The sequence below is a fragment of the Argiope bruennichi genome, chromosome 10 (genome assembly GCF_947563725.1).
Source record: "Argiope bruennichi chromosome 10, qqArgBrue1.1, whole genome shotgun sequence".
NCBI lineage: Eukaryota > Metazoa > Arthropoda > Arachnida > Araneae > Araneidae > Argiope > Argiope bruennichi.
The window spans coordinates 50,143,159-50,160,467 of NC_079160.1; positions in this window are offsets into that span (position 1 = coordinate 50,143,159).

A 17,309-nucleotide genomic window follows, 5' to 3' on the forward strand; every position below is an offset into this window, starting at 1 on the left:
TAAGTATCTACATATATTAAAATTTGAAAATTACTACCCTTTTGAAAATTATTAACAGATTCATTTGTACTTATATTCATTTTTCTAAAATCCTATTAATAATCCTTTATGAGAAAGTATTAAGACAAATGAGAAAGTAAGACAAATGAAACAATAAACAAACAAGAACAAACTGAATTTTAATCTTTTAAATTTCTGTTTTTTTTTTTGTTTTTTTTTTGTTTTTTTTACAGATCAATAACTATTTTATGTTTAATATATATTTTAATATTTAATTATATTGATCTTCAGGAGGAAATTTTATATGAAAATCAAATGAAATTGTTATTTTATTTATTTTATTTTATAAATATTTCTGTTTCTGTAAATTATTAAATCATTATTTATAATTTTATATATTAAAATTGTTTTCTTGTTGAATTTTGAGAAGGGCAAAAATATGGTGCTTCATCTTAATTGATTATATGAAAAATTATCTTTTTTATGTTTTTCTTTTATTTAATGAGCTTTGTGGATCCATTAAAGCAGGGGTCAATTTTTATTACTGAAAGGTCAATGATCATGTGTTTATTTACATTTGTTTACACCAAAGAATCCGGTTTTTCAAATCATTCGTATAATATGAACTTATCGTTCAAAAATATCTAGATATCATCTTAGCCAATATGGGATCAGAATTCCTGTTAGTACTTTTCTAGATCTAGATTTCAGTTTCAAAAACAAAAAATTCTGATCAAATAATGCCACTTAACAATATAATAATTAAAAGCATGAAACAGAATAATTAGCTCAGCAATAAAGGTGAAAAATTTAGCTTTGAAAATTATTGCAAATTTCATGTGTAAGAAAGGATTGAATGTATCAGTCGAATCTTCATTTCCTTTACATTCGGTTGATGTTATCAGAGCCGGCCTTCTCTATAAAGAGTCCCAGATGCAAGAACCCATTTGGGGCCCGAATTTTTTGTGAAGTAAAAAAAAAAAATGCAAACACGAACACACATTATTAATGCATGATTTTTTTTTTTTTTTTATCTAATACATCAATTACTTTAGAAAAATTACAGTTTGTTGCCATTTCTTTTTCGATGCTTAATACAGCAAGTGCATTTAAGCGTTCTGAACACATCTTGACCGAAGATAATTATTAATTTTAATTTGCTAAAAGAGCGCTCAGCACTCGCTGTAGAAACTAGCAACGTAAAGAAAATTTTTAATACATTTAGAAATAACTCATTATAATTATTATTTAGTATGCATTGCAATATGTCTTTGCGTTATTTTCATCTCTTTCATTCAAAATCAATTTCCGTATCAAACAAATTTCCTGGATTAGATTTTCATGTACATCTTTGTTATAAAAGTTTACAAAGTTTTTGGAACATTTCTCTAATTTATGTTTTTCTAAAATTTTTATATCAGTGACTAATTTGAAATAAGAAATAATATTTGGTATACTTTTAAATCTGTCTTCTATTTGTACAATAAAAGTATCAATTACAGTGTTAAAAAAATAACACCTAAATTCCTCTATCGGGTTTTTTAAACTTCGTCTTCCGCTAATTCGGAATATAATCTTTTACTTTTTCGAATTCATTTTACAGGAAAATGTTCTGAAATATTCACTTCGTCTAAAAATGAGTTAAATTTTTTTCTTAAATTTTGGATTTCAGTTTTAATTTTATTGTCTAAATTAAAAGCCGAGTCAAGAACAATTGTTTTTGTTTGAAATAGTTTATTGATAGTGTTAATTTTGGACAGTATTGCAAACCATACTGTTAAACATAAAATAAATGGCATTTCTTGTACTGCATCTAATAAACTTTTAGCTTCGAATGCCGCTGCATTATCGTTACTTACATCAATAAATTCTTCTAGGGCATTGCAAGTTTGTTCAAACTGCGTATACATTGCTTTTCACCTAATCTATTTTGGTTTCTCAACGAGTATCACATAATGGTTTAAGAGTAATGTTTAAATGCTTTTTTAGAATTTCCCATCCCATTTTTCCCATAACCATAATAAACGTTATAATATCCCAAAAAGTTTATATATATATATATATATACTGGTGGAAGTGGTATCACAAATTAATAAATCAAAGGAATGTGATAGGCAAGAAACATAAATTGTATGCAGATTTAGAGAAAGTATTCTAGATTGCACTACTTTTTATTTATTTCCCTTTCATGCTACTACCGTTGTTATATGCTTGCCTTCTACAATTCATAATATCTAAATCCAGCTCAATAAATCTTTTTAATAGAGTTTTTGTTCGTCCTTCTCCAGTCACATCAGTTACTTCAATAAACCCTATAAATGACTCGTTTATAGTTAATCTTTTCTCTTCAAATTTTACATACCTAATAATAACTGAAGTTTGTTCCTTATGGGAAATGTCAGGAGTACAATCCCTTTGAATACTATAGTACATGGCTGCTTTTTATCATGTTTAATTTTGCTAAGGAATTCATTTCCTAATTTGTTCTTTTGGACTATGTACTAAATGATGCGCAATTCTATTTTTCGAATTTATTATTTGTTTATATGATCCGTTAGCACAGGGTCGTATTTACTTAATAATTCGATCAAACATAAAAAATTTCCATTAATAGGCTATTCTTTTATTTCGCGATTTCCTCGAAGTGGAAGATTAGAAAAATAGAAACATTTAACTTGATTTGTTTCACCAATAGTTGAACGTAAATTTAGTCATTTTAAAAATTCTTCCCAAGCAATAAATGAATTTAAATGACAACTAGAACGCTCATGATCTTGGATTACTGTTGACAGCTTCCTCCAGTTATTATAGCCACATATTAATGGTCTAGTTTGATTATCTCTTCTTCTTTTGGAAAACAGTATACAACAAAAACAAAACACTGTGTATTGCGTTTTTGAATAAATTAACCATCTGCGAAGTTGGATTTCACCATTTGGCATTTTTTTAAAGTAGTACGTAGTGTAAAATGATCTACCCTCAGCATTTTTAGTAAAAAATCCCTTATGTTGTACAGGTCTGCTTTAACACAAAACATTCTAAATTTATCAGTTATAATACCTGGCCATAAACCAGAATCTTTAAACTCTCTTGATTGTATTTGTTATTGTCATTTCTGTCATTATTTTCTGATTCGGTCATATTTGTATAAACACACAATTTTTCAACAAATTTCACCGTTTCAACATTTCATTGCAAGACTGTGTAGTTGGAGTAGAAATTTCTTCCCCAGTTGAAGTTTGAATTGTAATTTCTGAAGTTGAAGCAATTTCTTTTCCAGAATTACTTTGAAACCAAGTAAAGTGATCTACTTGTGACTTCTTATGAAGTTTATCTTTTCTTCTTCTTTTTTTTCTGATAATTTTCTTTTCTGACACCCAGAGCGATATTTCCTTGGCATGGACATGGTTATATCTAACAGTATTAAGCAGTTTATAGAATGAATGATTAAATTAATATATGCTATAGTATACGCTATTACCTAGTAAATGAGATAAGTGACTGTAAAACCACTTACCTTATATTAATGTAGTGACGAACGCCTGTTGACGAGCGCCATCTGCTGGTTGTTAGACGGAGAGCAGATCAGACGGATCTGGACGAGAGTAAAGACGTGTCAGATCAGACGGATCTGGACGAAAGTAAAGACGCGACGTATTCGACGAAATCTATTGAATGTTCAATTCTTTTATGTTAATGTATATATATCCTAAATGTCCTAAATGTAATTAAATGTGCGTTTTAAAATAGTAGTGATTTCTGAGTCCTACAAATATGGGGGTTCGGCCGAGATATTAATGAAGACCGGCACATAGACGAAAGAAGAGCCAAACAGGAGTGAAATTTGACGTAGAGCAATTTGACGTGCTACAATAAACCTTTTGGATACCAACTCCTTGTGGACTGACGCAGTGTGGATCGGCGTTGAAGAAATTGTGAGTACAATTTTGATTTATTCTCAAGTATGGCATTTCTTACACGAGCACGAAAGAGCGACTTACTAACTTTAGTAGACGAATTAGAACTAACGGCACCACAGGATGCCAAAGTGCGACAATTAGTTACAATGATAACAGAGTCGAAAGACTATGACGAAGAGTTCGTAAAAAACTTACTTTTAACTATCACTGAGGAGCGCGAAAGGTTAGATGCTGAAAAAGCCGAAGCCGAAAAGAATGAGCGTGAATATACTTTGAAAAAGTTAGAACTTGAGTTAAAAAGTAGAGAAAATACTTTAACTGTATCAGATATGCCTAAGACTGATATATTAAAATTGCTAAAGAATTATGATAATAGCGGAGACATAAGTGTTTACCTTTCGTTATTTGAGAAACAAATAAGTAGGGCTAACATTGCAAAAGAAAACTGGATTTCTTATTTACTCGGGTTATTACCATTGGATATAGTCAATTTAATTGCTCGCGAACCTGGTCCATCAGCTAATGACTATGATTACATAAAAAAATTCTTGCTTAAAAGATTTAAATTAACTTCCGAACAACTCAGGCAGAAGTTCTTTACTCACAAACGTGATTCTTCTTCTTCATGGCGGGATTTCGGTTTTGAACTGAATAACTTTTTCGAGGAATGGATAAATTGTTTAGAAATGACCGATTTTGAAGATTTAAAGCAGCTAATGGTCGTTGACCAGTTAAAGAGTAAAATACCAAATGATGTACGCGATCATTTTCTCGACGATTTGCTCAAAATAAAGAAAGTAGAAGATTTGGTTAATAAACTGGACGAATATGAAGCTGCACGAAGTCACCTTAAAAAGGAAACAAACAGAAATTGGCGTGTTTCCGAAAACAGAAGTAAATTTGATATCGCGAAAGAAGCTAAAAATTCACCATTGCCGTTCGTTCGTGCTCAAAAGAATTATGCTGATGATAATTACTATAACAAGAGTAATAATAAATGTTTTAATTGCAATGAGGCTGGTCATAAATCAATTAATTGCAAGTTTAAAAACAAAGGATTAAAATGTTTCCAATGTGGTAACTTTGGTCACAAAGCCAGTAACTGCCCGCAAAGAGATTTTAAAGTGTCTCTCTCTAATAAAGTATTACTCGTAATTCTCCAAAAACTGTAAATAAGCTTAGTAAAAATGTTGAAATAAATGGTGTAAATTGTGATGCACTAATTGATACTGGAAGTGATATTACTATGATTCATTATGATTTTTATTTGAAAATTGGTAAACCTAATTTAACGACTGATAATGTGAAATTAGCTGGTATAAGTGGAGATAGCATTACTCCTCTAGGTTTTTTTTATTGTGATATATTAATTGATGAATATGTAATATCAACTAATGTGTATGTGTTAGAAATAATGCCGCACGAAATAATCATTGGCATGGACGTATTAAATAACCTAAGCTTTTCATTCCAAGAAAATCAAATTATCATTCATGAAAAAAGAGCCCAAATAAATTACACCCGGCTGGTGAGAAACGAGGTCAAGGTCGTATCACTACGTTCCTCGGAGCTGAAAAGAGACAATCAGGCACCTATTTTTGCTGAGACTGGCAATAAAATAAATACACATCCTCTCCCATTCTTCATTCATTTAGCGGATTCGATAAACTATGATGAAATCGACATGAGTCATGTAAAAAAAACCTTGAGACAGGAAATAAATCGTCTATTAAATAAGTATTCGCCAAACAAAACAAAAAGTACGGATTTGCAAATGAAAATAATATTGAGCGATGATATTCCGATTAGTCATAACCCTCGAAGGCTGCCTTTTAAAGAACAAAAATTCGTTGAAACTCAGATTGATAAATGGTTACAGGAAGGGATAATAAAACCCGGTTGTTCAAATTTCTCTTCACCTGTGGTTTTATGTAAGAAGAAGGATGACAGTTATAGGTTATGCATTGATTACCGTAAGCTAAATAAAAAGATGATTAAAGATCGGTACCCTTTACCCCTCATAGAAGATTTGCTCGACAAACTTGAGCAATCAAAAATATTTACTACTTTGGATTTGAAAAACGGATTTTTCCATGTAGACGTAGAGAAAGATAGCACAAAATTTACGTCTTTTGTAACACATCATGGCCAGTGGGAATTTCTTAAAGTACCATTTGGACTTTCCAATAGTCCGAGTGTATTTCAGCGTTACATTAATGTGATATTCAGGAATTTGATGCTAGACGGAACTGTACTGATTTATATGGACGACATTATTATACCATCCAAAACCGAAGAAGAAGGGCTAGAAAAATTACAACGTGTTCTAAAGGTTGCATCAGAGTACGGTTTGGAGTTTAATTTTAAGAAGTGTCAGTTTTTAAAACCACAAATAGAATTTTTAGGCTATAAAATCCAAAACGGAACTATACAGCTCTCTGTATCTAAAACGGTAGCTGTACAAAAATTTCCACAACCACAAACTGTTAAACAAGTTCAAAGCTTTTTAGGCCTTACTAATTATTTTCGGAAATTCATACCCCACTATTCAAAAATCGCAAAACCGCTTAGTGATCTACTAAGAAAAGACATTGCATTTAAGTTTGAATCTGAACAAAAGGAAGCTTTTCAAAAACTTAAAGATATTTTAACTCAGGAGCCAATTTTGCATCTCTATCAACAGGGATCAGTTTTAGAACTCCATACAGATGCTAGCAATCAGGGATTCGGAGCAGTGCTGCTGCAACAGGGAACCGACAATAAGTTTTATCCTATTCATTATTTTAGTCGAAAAACATCTCCACAACAAGAAAAATATAGTAGCTATGAGTTAGAAGTTTTGGCTGTAATCGAAGCATTGAAAAAATTTAGACATTATTTACTGGGTTCTAAATTTAAAATTGTGACTGATTGTTCCGCTTTTCAACAAACTATGAGTAAAAGAGATCTTACACCAAAAGTCGCGAGATGGGCTTTACAGTTAGAGGAATTTGATTACCAAATTGTTCACAGATCAGGAAAACAAATGGCACACGTAGATTCTCTTAGTCGAAACGCAGTACTTGTTGTCACTCGTTCATATAGTGAAGAGACCACTAAAATAGCTAATGCTCAAAATCAGAACGAATTCCTTAAGAAATTAAAAGCTTTGATAGATAAGCAAGAAGACGGCAAGAACACATTGTGAGAAATGGAGTTTTATACAAATACGATAATGGTAGAGAATTGCTAATAGTCCCAGAAGCATTACAAAGAGAAATTATTCGAGAAATTCATAATAAAGGACATTACACTGTGGCTAAGACGGAAGAAATTTTAAAACAGGAATTTTACATACCAAAGTTGAGGTCAAAAATAGAAAGTGTGATTGCCAATTGCGTGGAGTGTATTCTTTGTAATAAGAAACGTGGGAAAAGTGAAGGTTTCCTTAATCCCATCCCAAAAGAAAATTTGCCTTTAAGTACATATCACATAGATTTCATTGGCCCTATGCTTTCAACAAATAAGAACTATCAGCATATTTTTTCAATAGTCGACGCTTTTACAAAATTTGTCTGGTTGTATCCGGTTAAATCAACATCTACTCAGGATGCAATAACTAAACTTAAGCTTCAACAATCTACTTTTGGAAATCCGACAAGAATAATAACAGACAGAGGTTCAGCTTTTACCTCAAAAGAATTTGAAACATACTATCAGGATGAAAATATTGAACATTTCAAAATTAGCACTGGAATTCCTCGCGGAAATGGGCAAATTGAAATAATGCATAAAATTTTAATACCCATTTTATCAAAACTCTCAATAACAGACCCTACCAAATGGTATAAACATGTTGCATCAGTGCAAAAAATAATCAATAGTACTGTCTCGAGGAGTACAAAGTTTACCCCGTTTGAGCTTTTAACTGGAGTAAAATTAAAAGATACAACTGATTTACATTTAAAGGAAATATTGGAAGAAGAATACACAAAAGCAATGATGGAAGATCGAAATAATATGAGAGAAGAAGCAAGGGAAAACATTTTGAAGATGCAAGAAGAGAATCGCAAAAGTTTCAACAAACGAAGAAAAGTGGCGCGCATCTACAAACTTGGTGAATTAGTGGCCATACAACGGACGCAGTTTGGAACTGGACTCAAACTAAGACCAAAGTTTCATGGACCGTATCGGATTGTTAAGGTTAAACCTAAGGATCCGTATGACGTTGAAAAAGTTGGATGTCATGACGGATCAAATACAACTTCCACAGCAGCTGATTTCATGAAAGCATGGTCTTCAGACTAAAAGAAAAAAAAATGTTTATTGTTTTATCCAGATACTGTTTTCTTTTTTTTTTTATTCTTTCAGATTTTTCTACTTTGATTTAACTTTCGAGGACGAAAGAGACGTCAGGATCGCCGAATGTAGTGACGAACGCGTATTGGCGAGCGCCATCTGCTGGTTGTTAGACGGAGAGCAGATCAGACAGATCTGGACGAGAGTAAAGACGTGTCAGATCAGACGGATCTGGACGAAAGTAAAGACGAGACGCGACGTATTCGACGAAATCTACTGAATGTTCAATTCTTTTATGTTAATGTATATATATCCTAAATGTCCTAAATGTAATTAAATGTGCGTTCTAAAATAGTAGTGATTTCTGAGTCCTACATTAATAATATTTCCACACTTGTATTAGACTATAATATATACTGTAAACTTCGTATATTTCCAAATCTGTCGACTGCTCCATTTAAACTTCTTCCTTAATTCTTATTCCCGTCGTGTCCGGTAAAGAAGTAATGCAGTGTGCATTGCTGGGATTTAATCGTTTAATTTATCTTCTTTTTACTTTTTGTTTCAACAACTTAATATAAACAAATATGCACAGATGCACACATAAAATATATTGCATTAGATATAGAAAAAAAGTAGATAGTTGATGATTTACAAGTCCATTTGAACCTAGCCTCAGCCTCGACTTCTAGCCGCCGCCAGCCCCCAGAAGTTGCGCCGTCCTGTCTTAACATGTGTGAAGGGGATTTCTTTATTCATAAATGAACTTCCTCCCTCCTCCTTTATATGTATCACTGCGATCATTGCGTAATAACGGCGTCAGTCGAAGCTCAGCCAGCCAAATGGAAACAAACGTATGCTTTCAGTACATGTAAACGCTATTATTGTTCAGAACACTATATTAATTCTTAATCACGGTGGGGCCCCGTTCAGTCGCGGGTGCATAGCACTCGCCACACACCCTAGATGGCCGCCTCTGGATGTTATATTTCTAGAATGAGTGACTTAAGACTGCTCTTGTAATATGATGATTTACTATAATCTCTTCAACCCTTTCTTTCAATAATTTTTAATGTCATAATGTCTTTAGTGTGATTGCGGATGTCTTGATTATTACAACATTGAAGATATTTGAAAAATTTTTTAATTTGCAACTAATATCAACTAACAATCAAATATATTTCTAAGAAATAATGCAAACTGTGCAGCAAATTCTGCAGCACATAAAATTTCATTGCTGGAAGATTCTATTTTTTCTTATCTTTATAATTTTAATGATTATATTTAGTTAAAGTTAGTTAGAAAGTTATTGTACTAATTGAATTTTAATTACTACTGCTTCAAAGTAAAGTTCAAATTTGAAATGAGATGACAGAAAATTTCGGAGATGCATATCACCATGACCAGAACGGCGTAAGAAAACATTCTAGAATATTCTGACAAAAGTGCAGATCCCATCAATACTTTAAACTCTAGTACATTTTCTTACTTTGATAATTTCTATCGGCCATGAAGCATTTAGTTTAATCTGGTAGCATATGCAAGTGTATGAAATGTTCTATTCTATAAACCAATCTGACAGTTATAAAATTCCAGTAAATTATCCCTTCACAGTAGTATGCTGTTGTTTCGGAATAATAAACCCTTTAAAATTACTTGATTTATATGAAAATATCTTTGAGATTGAGAACAGATTTAAGAAAAGTGATCCATTAAGCTTATTAATATTTTATATGACTCATAAAAGCAAGTGTGTCATATTTGTGAGCCAAGTCCACCCCCTCAAAACCCATGCACTGATTTATTGATTTCAAAATATGGCCTACAATAAAAAAATAAAACAGAAATTGACGTAGATTACTCGGTGCATTTTATTATTATTTGTGTAGACGAAATTTCATTATAGACATAATAAAGAGCATATAAATAAGTAATACGATATCTGTTTTGAATATTGCAGACGCTAATTGCTCAAGTCTACTAGTTTCAAGGAAACAGATTTCTCTCGGGATCTTAGTGATTTTTAAAAAAATATAATTACTGCACTAAAAGAGTCAGTTTCAACAATGTCTACATGTATAAAATGCGTGAGCACAACAGATATTTGTGTAACAGAACCTTGCTTGTAACAGAACCTGCATGCGGAAATCACTGTGCATGTAAGGAAAAAATTTAGTTTCCTTAAAATTCAAAAGCCTAGTAAGCATGATCGGCCTGGGGTAGAAATTTTCGTCTACACAAATAATAATAAAAATGTTTTATCGACTTAGCATGGCTAACAACTATTTATGTGTGACACAATGATTTCTTCCAGGTCTTCCCATGCTCTTACTGAAATAAATTATGACAGGTTATTCGTTTTCGATTAGTTGGGAGAATATGGCTCCTATTTCTTTTTTACTGACATCCGTAGCCGGCGTCCTGGAGTAGGGGTAGCGCGTCTTCCCCGTGATCTGGGCGTCCCGGTTCGGGCATGGTTGTTCTTCTGTATTCTATCTGTGAGGTGTGTGAATGTGCCCCTCTGTAAAAAAGGGTTGTGCAAGCGAATGTGACGCATGAAGTAGCTAAATCATACTCTTGGCCCTAGTTGGCGCTCACTCGGCTTAAATCGCTGACAGATAACAGTCAACGGGCTTGTAAAGTGTCATAAGTCACAACGCAACAACTGACATCCGTATTCAATATAAAATCTTATTTAATTCGGAAATAGGTCAAAAAAGCAAAAAATGTCAAAGCTTTTTTTTTTTTTTTTTTTTTGAATAATTGAAAGATTTTTCATATTTTCTTAATTTTAACTTTGATTAATTTATGTAGAGATCTCGCTATTGCTGAAAAGTTTCGTTCCAGAAGAAACTTTAAATGACGATAATAGATGGAAAACCCAGGAAACTATGAAAATCAAGCACTCTCAAGCTGATACAAATCAACTACTGCCTTTGTTTCATCTGGATTGATTTTAAATCTTTCTACTGATAAAATATATCCAAGATAAGCAACCTCTTTTCGAAAGAATCCGCATTTCTTCGGGATTAACTTAAGGTTAGCATTTTGAAGTCCTTGAAATACTTTACGAAATATTATTTAGATACTTTTCAAATATTCGTTCCTATTATAATATTATCTAGATATTCTAAACAGGTATCAGGCGGAAGTCCACATAATACTGTTTCCATTAATTTTTCAAATGTGGCCGGGTGTTACACGTCTAAAAAGCATTCATTACCTTAAATTGACAAAGTCATTGTCACGTGGTGAACGTTGTCGTTTCTTAATTTTCCGATCGGATCTCGATTTGCCAGTCTTTGCTTTTTAAATCATTGGTCGGGAATCATTGGCCTTCGCTCGAAGCATTCAAAATCTAATCAAGTTAGAGGGTAATTGCTTTTTCGTTAATTTTTTTAATTTCTTGTAATCGAAATAGAATCGATCCAAATAATAATTCATTAAAATATCTGTAAAATTCTCTTACTTACCACAAACTAATTGCGCAGGAAAGCACTATTACAGATTCGTGATACTGTATTTCATCTCGTGACTTTTCAGTAACGATAATGTATTCATTTATTTGATCGTATACATTTTTTGTAAATTCAAAAACTGTATGCTTCAATATTTTGCAATAACAATTTATTTTTTTCAATTATATAAAAAATTAATAAATATTCAATTCATAGAATTTTTAACTAAAAATTTGTGGCAGGGTAATTGTAACTCCATGTTAAAAATCTGGAAAACTAGTGCAAATTAAAATTCAGACTTATTTTTTTAATTTTACTTAGAATTTTATTAATTAAAAATTAAGCGAAATTTTTGCGTTTTTCAAAGGTAACTTATGAAAATTCTGCAGTACAAAAATGATTTCTGCATCTTCTTAAAATTCAAAAAAATATCTTTTCATTGATACGAATTTTTTAACATAAAATTTAGTTCCTATTTTAAATCAATTTTTAAAAAATATTGTAAGCTTATTTTCCCATAATTTATTTTACAAACAAAAAAAATTAACATGTATGAGCACATTACACATGCACGATAAAAATTGGCTTTTATCAACGTATTGTTATTCACTTAGACGAAAGCTCAAATTAACTTTTACTGCAAACTTATCCGAGAAAAGCGTAATTTCGAGCACATGTCTGTAAAAAAATGAAATAAACATGAAATGGATGTTTTCTAAAAGACAAATACAAGGAAAAAGTTTCTATAAACTTTTAGAATATCTATATTATAAATTCAATTGTAACAATTAAGGCAAACATAGTTTGTGTGTGTGTGCAGGATGTCCACTTTAATCGGGTCGCAGCTTTTAATTTCTAAACAGTTAGTATTAGTCATATAAATCCAGTAGAAAAAAATGGCCTGGATGGAATAAAGAATTTTATTTTATGCAGTTTGAGTCAATAAATGTTCTGATAAATTACAAATTTTATATTTTTATACAGATCCTCTACTCAATAAATCACATTTAGTAAAACGTTCTTGAGACACTAACATTTTAAATAAAAAGAAAGGTCCACTCCATTACGATTAAAACTAGGTGAGTTATAAAAATTTAAATCTCGCTATCTTCTAAAGACGCGCCATTTTAGACCATTCCTTTGTCTATCTCAAAGAAAATATGCCAGTCAGCGCCCGAAATTTCACCAAAGCTGATTATCTTTATTAATAACTAGCCGCCTTTGGCGACCAGCCGGTTCGCCAATCTTAATGCTCGTTAAAATTTTAATAGTTAAATATTTTATGTAATTCCTACTTTAATAGCTTCTTCATTAAAATATTTCAAAATTTCAAATTTCAATTCACTCATAATATTATAAAGACCTTCAGTCATAACGTAATCTGTATCTCTCTAATTTTCTGTTAGCTCCCGTAGAATTTATGCTTTACATTAAATTAAAGTGTAAATGATTAATCTGCAATTAATATAATAATATTTTTTACTGAAACAAAGCATTTTTTTTAATAATATGATTACTGATAATAGAGTCACTGACCGTTTAAACTTTATGGGCACTAAAGAATATCTTTCTTAATTTATGTATTATCTCAAGAATTTGTCAACAAAATTTTCTCAGATTCATCATGAACAGATCGATTCATTAACAATGTTTAATTTTAAATGCATCAAACACTAAGAAAATAAAATGAATCGTTTAAAATAATCGGTCGAAAACAGGTTTAAAAAAAACTACTTAAAAAACGATGTACTTAAAACTATAAACATATACAAAAAATATATATAACTAACATAAATACAATTGAATTACAAAAGCATGCAACTAACCAAAAAATAATTTAAATCATTGAAAACAGGTTAAAAAAAACTACTTAAAAAACGATGTACTTAAAACTATAAGCATATACAAAAAATATATAACTAACATAAATACAATTTACTTACAAAAGCATGCAACTAATCTAAAAATAATTTAAATCGTCCGTTGATAATGGTTGTCATGGCAACAATCGTAACAGAATGCGCATGCGTGAATTTTCTTCGCCAATTACGGTAACGCAAATGCGTGAATTTTTCTACGCCAGTTGGGGTAACGCTATGCAGATTATACATTTTTAATTTCCTTTATTCTGTGTTATTTTAATTCAAAAGTACTTCAGAATGAATCTGAAACATGGATTAATTAACAATGTTTAATTTTAAATGCATAAAACATTAAGAAAATAAGCAGAATCTTTTGAAATAATCCGCCGAAAAACGTTAACCCTAGCCTCATTTCTGTTGGGAGAAAAAAAAAACTGAAGCCTTACTCTTTTGGCGGTGGGGAAAATGGAAGATTTTTTTGGCGGGAAAGTTAGTTTTTAATTAATAATTAAAATTCTAATTAAAATTTCAAAAAAGGGACCCCAGGTGCATATTCCCGACCTCTAAGGTATACAAGTACCAAATTTGATAGCTGTATGTCAAATGACCTTGCCTGTAGAGCGCCAACACACACACACACACATTGAGCTTTTTTATAAGTATAGATAATAAAATTGCTGATTGTCCTAAAATAGTGATATTCCAAACTTTGTAGCTTTACTGCAGAATATAGAAACAGTTTTTTTTTTCTTCAATTTATATATATTATATATATATATATATATATATATATATATATATATATATATATATAATGTTGCTTCCTAGTATAGATAGTTCCATCGTAAAGATGTTTTTACGAACAGCTCTGTTGGATGCTGAACAGATTCCGGATCAATGATCCCCGGGCTTGGCGAACATTCGGTGACATTGTGAGGGCGCTGATGATTATGAGAATGAGAAAACGAACTGAAGGGAAGAGAGTGGAGGAGTTGAACCGCGGGAGAGACGGTGCTGAGAGAAAAAATTGATGTTTGGAGCTCGATGTTGTTCTTCTATTAAATTCGGTTATATTGTTCTTGTATGTTATGTGTTGTCCTAAGTGAATGTCAATTAAATGTTGTTAAAAAATTGAATCTGGCGTCATATTAATTATTCTAGTTTACATTTGCTAATGAAAAGGGCAGTCTTTGCCTTACTTATTTTTCCAGATGAGAAATCGAAATTGAGAAGGCTCGGCAGCGCCGACAGACATGGTAGCAAACTAAAAGATTTTGAAATCATCAGGTCCATGAGATCGTGATTTATATTGATCTGTCAAGAACCTTTTCTGTCCTGCCTTGAAAACTAGAAAAAGCCGGAAAATGAAGCAGTATTAAGCGGGTAATCAAATGAGCAAGTCAGCTGATTCAGCGCTTTGAATAATCTGAAATGAAGCGATTAGTGAGTTGAGGATTGAGCCATGTGCCGAATCTTGGAGTCAAGTATTGAAGCAGCTTCGAGTCGTGTGCTGAGAAGCCAATCGTATAGTCGAGTCGGCAGTTGAGTACAGCTAAAGCGAGGAGACAGTAAAGAATAGCAGACGTTTGAGGGGCGTGAATAGTTATGTGAAATCTCTCTACCTACTGAGTTCTGTCTTGCGATTTATGTTGTTGTGGTTTGTGCTACTGATTAGCTACTGTTTATTGTTCGTGTCGACTCTGTTTTTGTTGCTTGATTATTCTTATTTAATAATCGTCTTATTTGTTATTGAGTCTGGTGGACTGTTTCATCATACATTAAACCTATTTGATTGTCGGTTTTACAGATTTTGTAAGGAATTTTCCGCAACAATAATTATTTCTTACATCATTTAACAATATTACTAAAAATCGTGTTCTCAACATTTTTTTAAAAATTTTATCGTTAAAATCAGGTTTCTTTAGAGAGGTTAAACAGTGCCTGCTAGACAATTTTAAGAATTTTTCTTAGTTAATAAATGAAAGTTCACTTTCAGCGAAATGATTGCTTTTTATTTACTCTTTCCATTAGAATATTATATACCTGTTAAAGAATCCATATTAACAAGCACAGGAGAGAAACTGGAAGCAAGAAAAAAAATTCATGGGAAGTAAAGGATTTCGGTTAGATAGCGTGGATGGACGATTCGATTAATTTTCCATAAACTATTTACTGCTGGGCTTTGAAAATGCATTATATCAAATTTTTTAGCAAAAAATGCGTCCCAAAATTTCACATGCATTTTTGTTTAAAGAAATAAATAACATTTTATGATCTCCATTATATACAGACTATCCATTATAGTCGGTGGTCATCATTTATCATATTACTCAATTAATTAAATGGACTTTCAAAAATAAATCAATAAGAAACGAATTTAACTTTTTTTTTTTTTTTTTTTTTTTTGTACTCCTTTCTAAGTCTACCGATTTTCAACAAATTATAAATTATCTATCAATTTGTTACTTCACCATGTACAGCGAGATTCAAAACTATTAAAGTTGATGAAAATATTTCTTTAGAGATAACTTTTTCCAGCATATAATAAGTACATTTAATGCATGCCTCTTTGGGAATATATTTGATTTCTTTTTGTAATAAATTGATTTTCTTTTTGTAATAAATAAATAATAAATTTAAATAAATACATTCCTTCTAATAATTAAATAAAAGTTAAAGGTACTTCTGCATTCCAAAGTTATACGTCAAACAACGCTAAAGATGTCACTTTATTCATAGTTAAAATTTAACGAATTTTGCTATGAATAAAGTGATAGCAATGTTTGCCAATGTCATGGGATCTATACACAAGTATTAAAATAATAGGAAGATAAACGATTCGCGGAATTCCAACATAAATCTTTAAAATTAAATTAAATATTACAATGGTATATTTGTTCCAGATTGAATTACACAAAAATCTGTCGCCAAGTTTATCAGACTCCGCTATCTAAAATTTAAAAATAATAATTTTTGTTTTTCAGGGTGCAACTGGAAATGTCTAAATTGTCACATTTGAAAAGTTATCGTATGAAAAAAAATTCTAATTTGTCGATCATAGCAAAATTCCAAGTCTAAACGTTCAAAATTCGAGAAAATGTTTAAATTTCAATATATATATTAAAAAAAATTATTTTATTTTAATTGCCACAATTTTAATCGTCCACAATATTATTATTAGTTTTATTTCTTTTGTGTGCTTTATTTTCTGTATATACTTAAAATTATGATAAAAAGAATTATGTCATAGATTATATTAAACAGAAGGGTTCATTATTAAAATTTTTGTTTCTTCTAAGCAGATACAATTCTTTTGAGGATGCAAGCATTTAGTTAAATGATTCATTTAGTCATTAACCATAAGACACTTTCTTGGTCTTTTAGTATTTGGAATTTCTCTCCCTCGATTTTAATCATACTTTAAATATGTTTTGAGCTTTAAATAAGAAATGATCTTTCCCTTCAATTATCGTTTTTACAGTACTCATTTTATAATATTTATACACCATTCAAATGAAACATCACAGGAAGAGCTAACCATACTAAAGAGGGGGAGAAGGAATTAATGTTTTTATTCAATTTAACACTTCTCAAAATCATTTATTCTGTCTGAAATGTTAGAAATTTTAATATCGACAACTCAAATTAATTTATTAGATTCCTTAAGAAAAGAAAGTATCTGTTATTAAGTTGGCAAGAGCTGTCACCTAATTTAAACTGCAACCACACCAGTTGCTATACACCTGAAGCTGTAGTTACACTATATTAATTTTGCACAAAAAGGTGTTATT